General features: G+C 36.6%; 1 protein-coding gene across 12 annotated transcripts in view; it reads right to left on the bottom strand.

Annotated features, from left to right (window-relative positions):
• LOC100730783 (forkhead box protein J3) overlaps nt 1-8,220 on the bottom strand; it is a 181,465-nt gene that overhangs the window by 43,893 nt on the left and 129,352 nt on the right. The gene's annotated exons all lie outside the window — the stretch shown is intronic.

Below are 8,220 nucleotides of genomic sequence, written 5' to 3'. Positions count from 1 at the left end.
AGGAGGCTGCCTGTGTGACTGCCCGGATGACTGGCTTGGCTGCTGGGTGATGCTGAGGCCTTGATGAAGATGAGTGGCTTGGAAGATGCCATGGCATGACCTCCATGCCTTGATTACTTTAACTTCTAAGATCTATTTTTTCCTTTTTAGATCATGTAGACAATTGTAAATCATGTGAAGATGGGACTCCTGGTATTTGTGCGCAATCTGCTGCTAGCCCTCTGCCTCTTTCTGGTACTGGGATTTTTGTATTATTCTGCGTGGAAGCTGCACTTACTCCAATGGGAAGACTCCAGTAAGTATAGTCACTCTAGCCCACTCTAGACTGTTCCTGCAACAAGAACAGCCTGTTGCAGGTCTGTTATGCAAGTTTGTCATGCAGCTGAATGCTGTCATAGTTTTCAGAGATGGGCGGTTAGTATAATCTGAACATTTCTGGGACTTTTGATTAGAGATTGCCTAACCTTTTAGTCGCTCCAGGCTGAAAGCACCTTTTTTTTTTTTTTTTTTTTTCTTCCTTTTTTTAACTGCATGCATGGCAAATCTTAATTCCTTTTTTAAGCCCAGTGAGATTGTGCTGTTATTCAGTTAAAACCTGCACTACACCCATAACTCTAGTTCTTGAGGTTTTTGTTCTTTTTAATTTCCGTATTGTAATACACTCTTAATTTTGCATTTATTGCCCTAGGGTTTGATGTTGAAGTTTTTTTTTTTTTCTTCTGCTCTCAAAACATGTATCTTTACTTTTGAATTTTCTGTTTTCATTTCAATATTGTCTTTTGTTTTTTTAAAACTTTGTCTTAATATTTGGTGTTGAATCTGCATCTAACTAAAATTTTGGCTGCTTCTTTTTTTTTTGGTACCGGATATTGAATTTATAATGTCACGCTTGCCAGGCAGGTGCTTGTGCCACTGAGCTAAATCCCCAGCCAAATTTTGGCTTCTTTTTTCCTACTCAGTGACTTCCGATCCTTTTTCTTCCATCTGTGTGTTTGATTTCGTGTGTTACACAATGTACACTGGCACTAGCCTGCCGCTATGCTGAGGCCATAACTTAGGCCCTAACTAAAGAATTATTCCTGTGAGATAGTTCATTTATTTCTTATGGCCCAAACTACTAAGCAACTTCAAGCCAAGTTTTAAAATAGTGTCTTTTTTTTTTTTTAACAATGTTTTATCTTTTATTGTTTTACATAGAATTTTAAGTGCTTCTTTAATGTTTAGCTTATAATTATCACTAATTACTTTATGTTTCAAGAATGTATTCAAATTTCTCTGTACTTTTGTTTGTTTGTTTGAGACAAGGACTCATTGTATAATCCAGGCTGGCTTTGATCTTGCTGTGTAAACTAAAGAGGTCTTGAGCACCTGCTTCTCCTGTCTTAGCCTCCCAAGTGCTGGGAATACAGGCATGTGCCTCCACACCTGGCTTCACTTGTTTTTAAAGTTAAGGAAACTACCCAAGATAAGCAGCCATTTGAGCCATGCTGTGTATAATGGTGTTTTCTGTATTCAGAATGGTGATTCCTCTGTGTAGAAAATGTGTGCAAGGAACAAAGGTCTCCTTTCTCATAGAAAATATAACAAAGGTTTAGATAACATTTTCCTAGGCAGGGAAAGAAATTAACATTGTGGAAGATGATTGCAGTGGCAGGTATTAGGCAGACAATTCACAAGTTTTGTCTTATCTGATTTAATTCTTGCTATAATTCTGTGAAGATGTGATTATATTCCCATTTTCTAGTTGAGCAAACTGTAGCGCATAGTTTAATCTATCAAGGTTATACAGATAATTATTTTTAAAGCTAATGGAAATGGAGTTGAAAACTGAATTTCTAGCTTTAAAACCCACACTCATTTTTTTTTGAAGAGTATGATAAATGATGAAGAGAGGATTTGGTTTTCTGTTCCACCTGATAAAAAGAGAAGAAAGGAGCTCAGAGAAGGAGTGGTAGGAAGTGTCAGAAGGAGGGTGGAGAAAGGAAAAGGAGGAACGTAGGAGGAAGGGAAGAGAGGAAGAAAGTCGTCCACAAGAAGACTTGAGAGGTTATTTTGGAGGTGAGGAGGTGGTACTGAGAAGTGCTGTAGGTAAGCTTCAGTAGTTTATTACTAGTTCCTTGCTGTCTTTAGTAGTGTTAGCTAACTATCCAATATTCACAGCATTTCTGATATTCTGTCTGTTAAGCCTCTTAGATATTTGATTTTGAGTAGATTATTATCTTTTTTAGGGGTGGTACTGGGAATCAAACTTAGGGTCTCAAGCTTGCCAGGCGGGCACTGTGCCACTGAGCCATATCCCTGGCCCCTAGTAGGTTTATGATAGCAGTATTTCTGTGCTTCAGTATCAGGACAGAATAAGAGGAGCAATGCTGGGTGGCTTAGTGTCAGAGAGTGTCAAACAAGATCAAGAGGAAGGAGATTCTGGACCCAGATGATTGCTATGTTGTGAATTTTAAGTTATGGTTTAGTAATATTGACGATGATGATGCTGTCCTTTTTTCTGAGGACCTTAGAAGACACTTTGAAGTTTGAATATAAATGTTCTTAACATTATGAGGTACTTTTTCTTCTTTTTTATAATAATAAAATTACCTATTGAATTTCTTCTATGATGAGAAAAGAAACTAGAGTTTTATTTACTACATTATTTATCCAGTACTCATTCCTTTGATAGTCTATGTACTGTCCCAGGTAAACTGGATATAGATGAACATACCCACTGTGACTGAAGTATATGGTGAATATTTAAAGTTTGTTTTGTTTTGTTTTTTTGGGGACAGTCTCACTATGTAGTTGATGCTGGTCTTGAACTCATGGTGATCCTCTTGCCTCAGCTGCCTGAGTGCTGGGATTATACTTGTGTGCTACCTCATCTGGCTTTAAATTGTTAAAGTTTATTACAGTAAAAGCCACATTGCCCAGGTGTGGTGATGCACACCTGTAATCTGTAATCCCAGCACTCGGGAGGCTGAGGCAGGAAGATTGTTGCAAGTTCGAGACCAACCTGGGCTACATAGTGAGCTCAAAGCCCAGCCTGAATTGCGTGGTAAGACCCTGTCTCAAAAAGACAGACAAAGAGACAAACAAACAAAGACACATTCTCCTCAAAATGTCCATTCTAAGTTTTCAACACACTTACCCCATGGTCTTTGCTACTTTCCTAAGCAGTTCTGAGGACCTGTGGGTCCTTATCCACCTTAGTCACCAAATCTGACACCCTGCAATTCCTGACTTATCTTCAAAATCATTATAGCCTTGAAAGGTGAATGATTTGAATTGATTTAATTGATTAAGTCAGATTTAAGGGTTTGGTGTTCTTAAGGACACTGGGCAAAATTATACTAGGAGAAAAAAAATTTCAATGTTTAAAATTCACAAGGGTTGATATATAATATACAAGGTACTTCTGCAGTCAAGAAGCAAAGGGCAACAATCTCAGTAAAAAGTAGAAAAAAAATTTGATGGGTAATTTATAGAATTGGAAAATTCATACTAAGAATATGAAGATACAATCAAATTCGTGGGCAATAAGAAATACAGGAATTAAAATAGTAGCTAGTTGTTTTGGTATACACTATAATCCTAGCTGTTTGGGAGGCTGAGGCAGGAGGAATGGGCAATTTAATGAGATCCTATATCATAATAAAGGTTCTTTAAAAGTACTGGGACTAGCTGGGCGTGGTGGCTCACCCCTGTAATCCCAGCACTTGGGAGGCTGAGGCAGGAGGATCATTGTGAGTTCGAGACCAGCCTGGGCTACAAAGTGAGCTGAAGGCCTGCCTGAACTGCAGAGCGAGACCCTGTCTCAAAAAGACCAAAAAAAAGGGGGGGCTGGGGATGTACTTCAGTAGTGAAGTGCTGGCCTGTCCTGGCATTCAGTCCCCGGTACTAACAACAACAACAAATAGCACTTTATACCTTTTAGATTGACAAGAATTAGAAAGCTAGATAATATCAAATGTTGGCAGGAATGTAAAAATACTGTAACCTATGTCCTCTGCTGGTGGGAAGATAGACTGATATAACCATTCTGGACAGCCTTCTAGTAGTAAATTAACTTAAGTATATGCATATGCTTTAGCCCAGAATATGACTATTCTCCTTTATATTTATCACAAATTTGAGGGTAGCCTGGGTTATGTATCAGACTGGACTCTATAGATAGCAAGTATCTATATTAAGAACAAACAACAAACCGAACCCCATCTCCCTCAAAGTTTGAGTGGATGCGGGTAATCTGAGCACTCAGGAGTCTGAGGTAGGAGGATCGCTGTGAGTTTGAGGCCAGTCCGGGCTACGTAGGGTTTAAGGCCAGCTTGAATTACAGAGTGAGACCTTGTCTCAAATGAACAAAAAGGAAACAAAATAGTTTTATTTCTCTAAAGTAAAAGAAAACATCAAGATTCTTAGATAGGCTTCAAAAACCATGAGCCATAAGATTAAAAACTGATAAACTTAACCAAAATTAAAATTTTCTACTCTTTGAAATATGTACTATCCAGAGAATGAAAAGGCAGGCCACAGAATAGGAAAAGATTCAGTGCTCTAAATTACAGTATTCAGTACCTTCAATAGTTATATATATTTGTATCCAAGGTACATAGTTTTTACAACTTTAGTAAGACTCTGTGCACCTTAATCAAAGATGAGTGATTTGAAGACACTTTATAGAACACGATAGAAGAATGACTCAAAGATTTGAAAATATTCTTAGCTTTATCAGTCATCAGGAAGTACAAAACCACAACATCACATTCATCAGAGCAGCTAACATTTTAAAAACATGATAACAAATTTTTGTCAGGGGTGTGAAACCAGTAGAAGGCCTTGTGTATTGTGATTGCAGATGTAAAATGGTACACCCACTTTGGAAACTGGCTTGGAAGTTTCTCAAAACAGTAAACATACACTTGCTAAATGATACAGTTGCTCTAGTCAGAAGTATTTATGCAAGAAATATCCGTCTACATAAAGACTTGTACGTTAGTGCTGATATCAGCATTATTCCCAATATCCCCAAACTAGAAAATACTCTAAATGTCTATCACTAAGTGGATGGACAGACAAAATGTGATATATCTATCCATACAGTGGAGTACTATTCAGCAGTTAAAGAAACAAACTTGAGACTTGGATAAATATGAAACTCATATTCTGAGCAAAAAAAACCCCAAAAACCAAAACCCCAAGACAAAAAGAGTACATATTATATGGCTCCATTTATATAAAATGGAAACTAATTATTAGTAATTCAAAAACAGATCAGTAATTACCTGGCGTGAAGAGTAATGGATTGTTAGAAGGGCACCAGGAATTTTTTGAGACTGATGGAAATGCCCTTATATCATATTGATTGTGGTGTTGGTTTTGGGAATGTATATAACTGTCATTTCTTCAAATTAATGAAATTGTTATTTTTCAATTGGTAAGAATTAAACTTGTATGTATAAAAGAATTATGTATACAAACATGTTAAACAAATAGGATGATTGCCTTTGTAAAAGAAAGGTAAATGGTGAAGACAGGAAATAAAAATTGCAACTCAGTATGATTAGATAATTGTTTTTGTATACCTCTAAATTGCATGATAATTAGGAGAATGGCCTTTGTTAGCAGGGGAATAAGTCCCTCAGGGAGCAAAATGGCCAACATGTACCCTAAGAGCCATGAAACATTGCTGTAAGAAATTAAGGAGTATTCAAATAGCCATATCACGTTCATGTTCAGAAGATGTCATTGTTAAGATATTGAATCTTCCCAGCTTGTTTTAGAACTTATATTCTCAACCAAAATTGCAGAAATCTCAGTTTTTGTCCTTTTTTTTAATTTGGTAGAGCATGACAACTGATTTTAAAATTTAGAATAGGAAACTTAGAATAGTTAAACCTATGTTGAAAGAGAATCAAGTTGAAGCATCTGCTTTCAAAATTCATTATAAGGCTATAGTAGATAGAATGGTATTGGTATAAAGGTGGATGTATATATCTGTGGGTCAGAAAAGAGTCCAGGCATATATGGCTAGTTGAGTTTTGAAAATATGCCAGAGCAGTTTAATAGAACAATATAACTGTGTTCAACAAGTGGTCACAAACAAACAAAAAAAAATGAACCTTGACTCATCATCTCTCTCCATATACAAAATTAACTTAAAATGAATCAAGTACCTAAAAAGAGCTAAAACTATAAAACTCATTGAACAAAATATTGGAGAGAAATCTTAGTTACCTTAAATTTGAAAAAGATTTCTTAAATGGGGAACAAAAAGCTTCTTCTTCTTCTTCTTCTTTTTTTTTTTTTAATTTTGAAGCAGGGTCTCTGTGTAGCTCAGGCTGGCCTGGAACTTGCAATGATCTTGCTGCCTTAGTCTCCAGAATATATCGGCACACTCTACTGAATTTTAAAAATTAATATATTGTACCTTATTAAAAATAAAACCTTGCTAACTGTGGTGGCCCACTTGTGTAGTCCCAACAGCTTCAGATGCCAAAACAGGAGGATCACTTGAGCCCATGAGTTCAAGATCAGACCAAGTAATATAATGAGACCTGTCTTTTAAAATAAAGTAGAAGTTTTAGCTCTTCAAAATACACTGCTACAAAATTTTAAAGACAAGCCAAAGGCTGAGAGGAAGTTTTGCAAAAACATATGCTCAAAGGACTTATATTTTGAGTATGTAATGAACTCATGCAACTCAGAAGGAGATAAAAAAAAAATCAAACATGGGCAGATACAAAAGACATTTCACAAAGTAGCTACACAGATCAAAAATAGGTAAGTGAAGAGATGGATAACATAATTAGAAATTGGAAGAAAATACAAATTAAAGCCACAGTAAGATATTACGCTGAGAAGACTATATCAAGTATTGGGGGTGATGTAGAGCAACCATTCTAGATTTATGCAGCTGATGGGAATGTAAAATGGTACAACAACTTTGAAAAACATTTGACAATGTTTTGAACGTTGAATATTCACCCAGTATGCTGCTAGTCACTGCACTCAAAGAGAAGTAAAAACGTACGTCTGTTCAAAACCTTGTCTCTTCAAAACCTTGATTTTAACAACTGTATTTGCAATAGCTCAACCAGCTCAAAAGATCCATCAATAGGTAAATAGATAAACAAATTGTGACTTATCCATATAGTGGAACATTGCTATTAAAATGAATGAATTATTGATACACATATGAACGTGAATGAATCTCAGTTATGCTGACAGAAGCCAGGCATAAGAATTCATAATACATGATTCCATTTATGCAGAATTCCATAAAATGCAAACTTAAAATGATAAAAGCAGCCCAGTGATAGGTTGTGAAAAGAGGAAGGGTGGATTTAAAGGCATGAAGGAATATGAGATTGATGGATATTAAAGTTTAAATCTGAAAAGCTCCTCAAAGCTCATGTATTCAGCTGTGAGGCTTATTGGTAGGGGACTAGATCATGGATGATTCTAGACTCCACCACAGGATTCATCATTGATGAGTTTACAGCTGAAGGTCCTGTTAGGAGGTGGGGCCCGACCAGAGTAGGTGAGTCACTGAGACCGTGACCTGGAAGGATGCGTCCTCTTGAGCTCCTCCCTATTTCTACTTGTTGCCTGCTATAGGTGAAGCAGTTTTTCTCCACCACAGTCTTCCATCATGATTTTTCTGCCTCAGAGCCAGCTGACCATGGAGTGAACTCCCTGAACTGTGAGCCAAATAAACCTTTTAAATTTTGTTAAGTGTTGGGTGTTTTGTCCCAGTGATAGGAAAATGACTAATACAGTGTGTTCACTAGCTTAGTTGTGACAGTTTCACAGATTAATGTACGTATGTTACAGATACTGATGAATACATCAAAATTCACCAAGTCTATACACTTTGGATAGGGGCAATTTATGTTATTATAATTTGGTAAAAATAGCCAGGGAAAAATAATACCTTCAAAAGGACAACAATTAGATGGGTAATTGGCTTCTGAAGAGTAGCAATAAAAACTGGAAGTCAGTGAACTGTTTTTATTATTTTTAAAGAAAACAGCTGTCAGCTGGAATCTGTACGTGCCATGAAACCATCTTTTGAGAATGAGGCAGATACTGAAGAAAATTCACTACCAGTAAAAGGACCTTCAAAGGAAGGTACAGGAAGGAATGATAAACTGGTAAACCTTTGAGTAAACCTGCATAATATTGGCTGTATGCCACAAAAGGCAGTATTACTCAGTTAGCATCTGGCAT

The sequence above is a fragment of the Cavia porcellus genome, unplaced genomic scaffold, assembly GCF_034190915.1.
Source record: "Cavia porcellus strain 051 isolate PalLab524CR breed Dunkin Hartley unplaced genomic scaffold, mCavPor4.1 scaffold_25, whole genome shotgun sequence".
NCBI classification, from domain to species: domain Eukaryota; kingdom Metazoa; phylum Chordata; class Mammalia; order Rodentia; family Caviidae; genus Cavia; species Cavia porcellus.
This window is presented reverse-complemented; position numbering and strand designations above follow the sequence as displayed.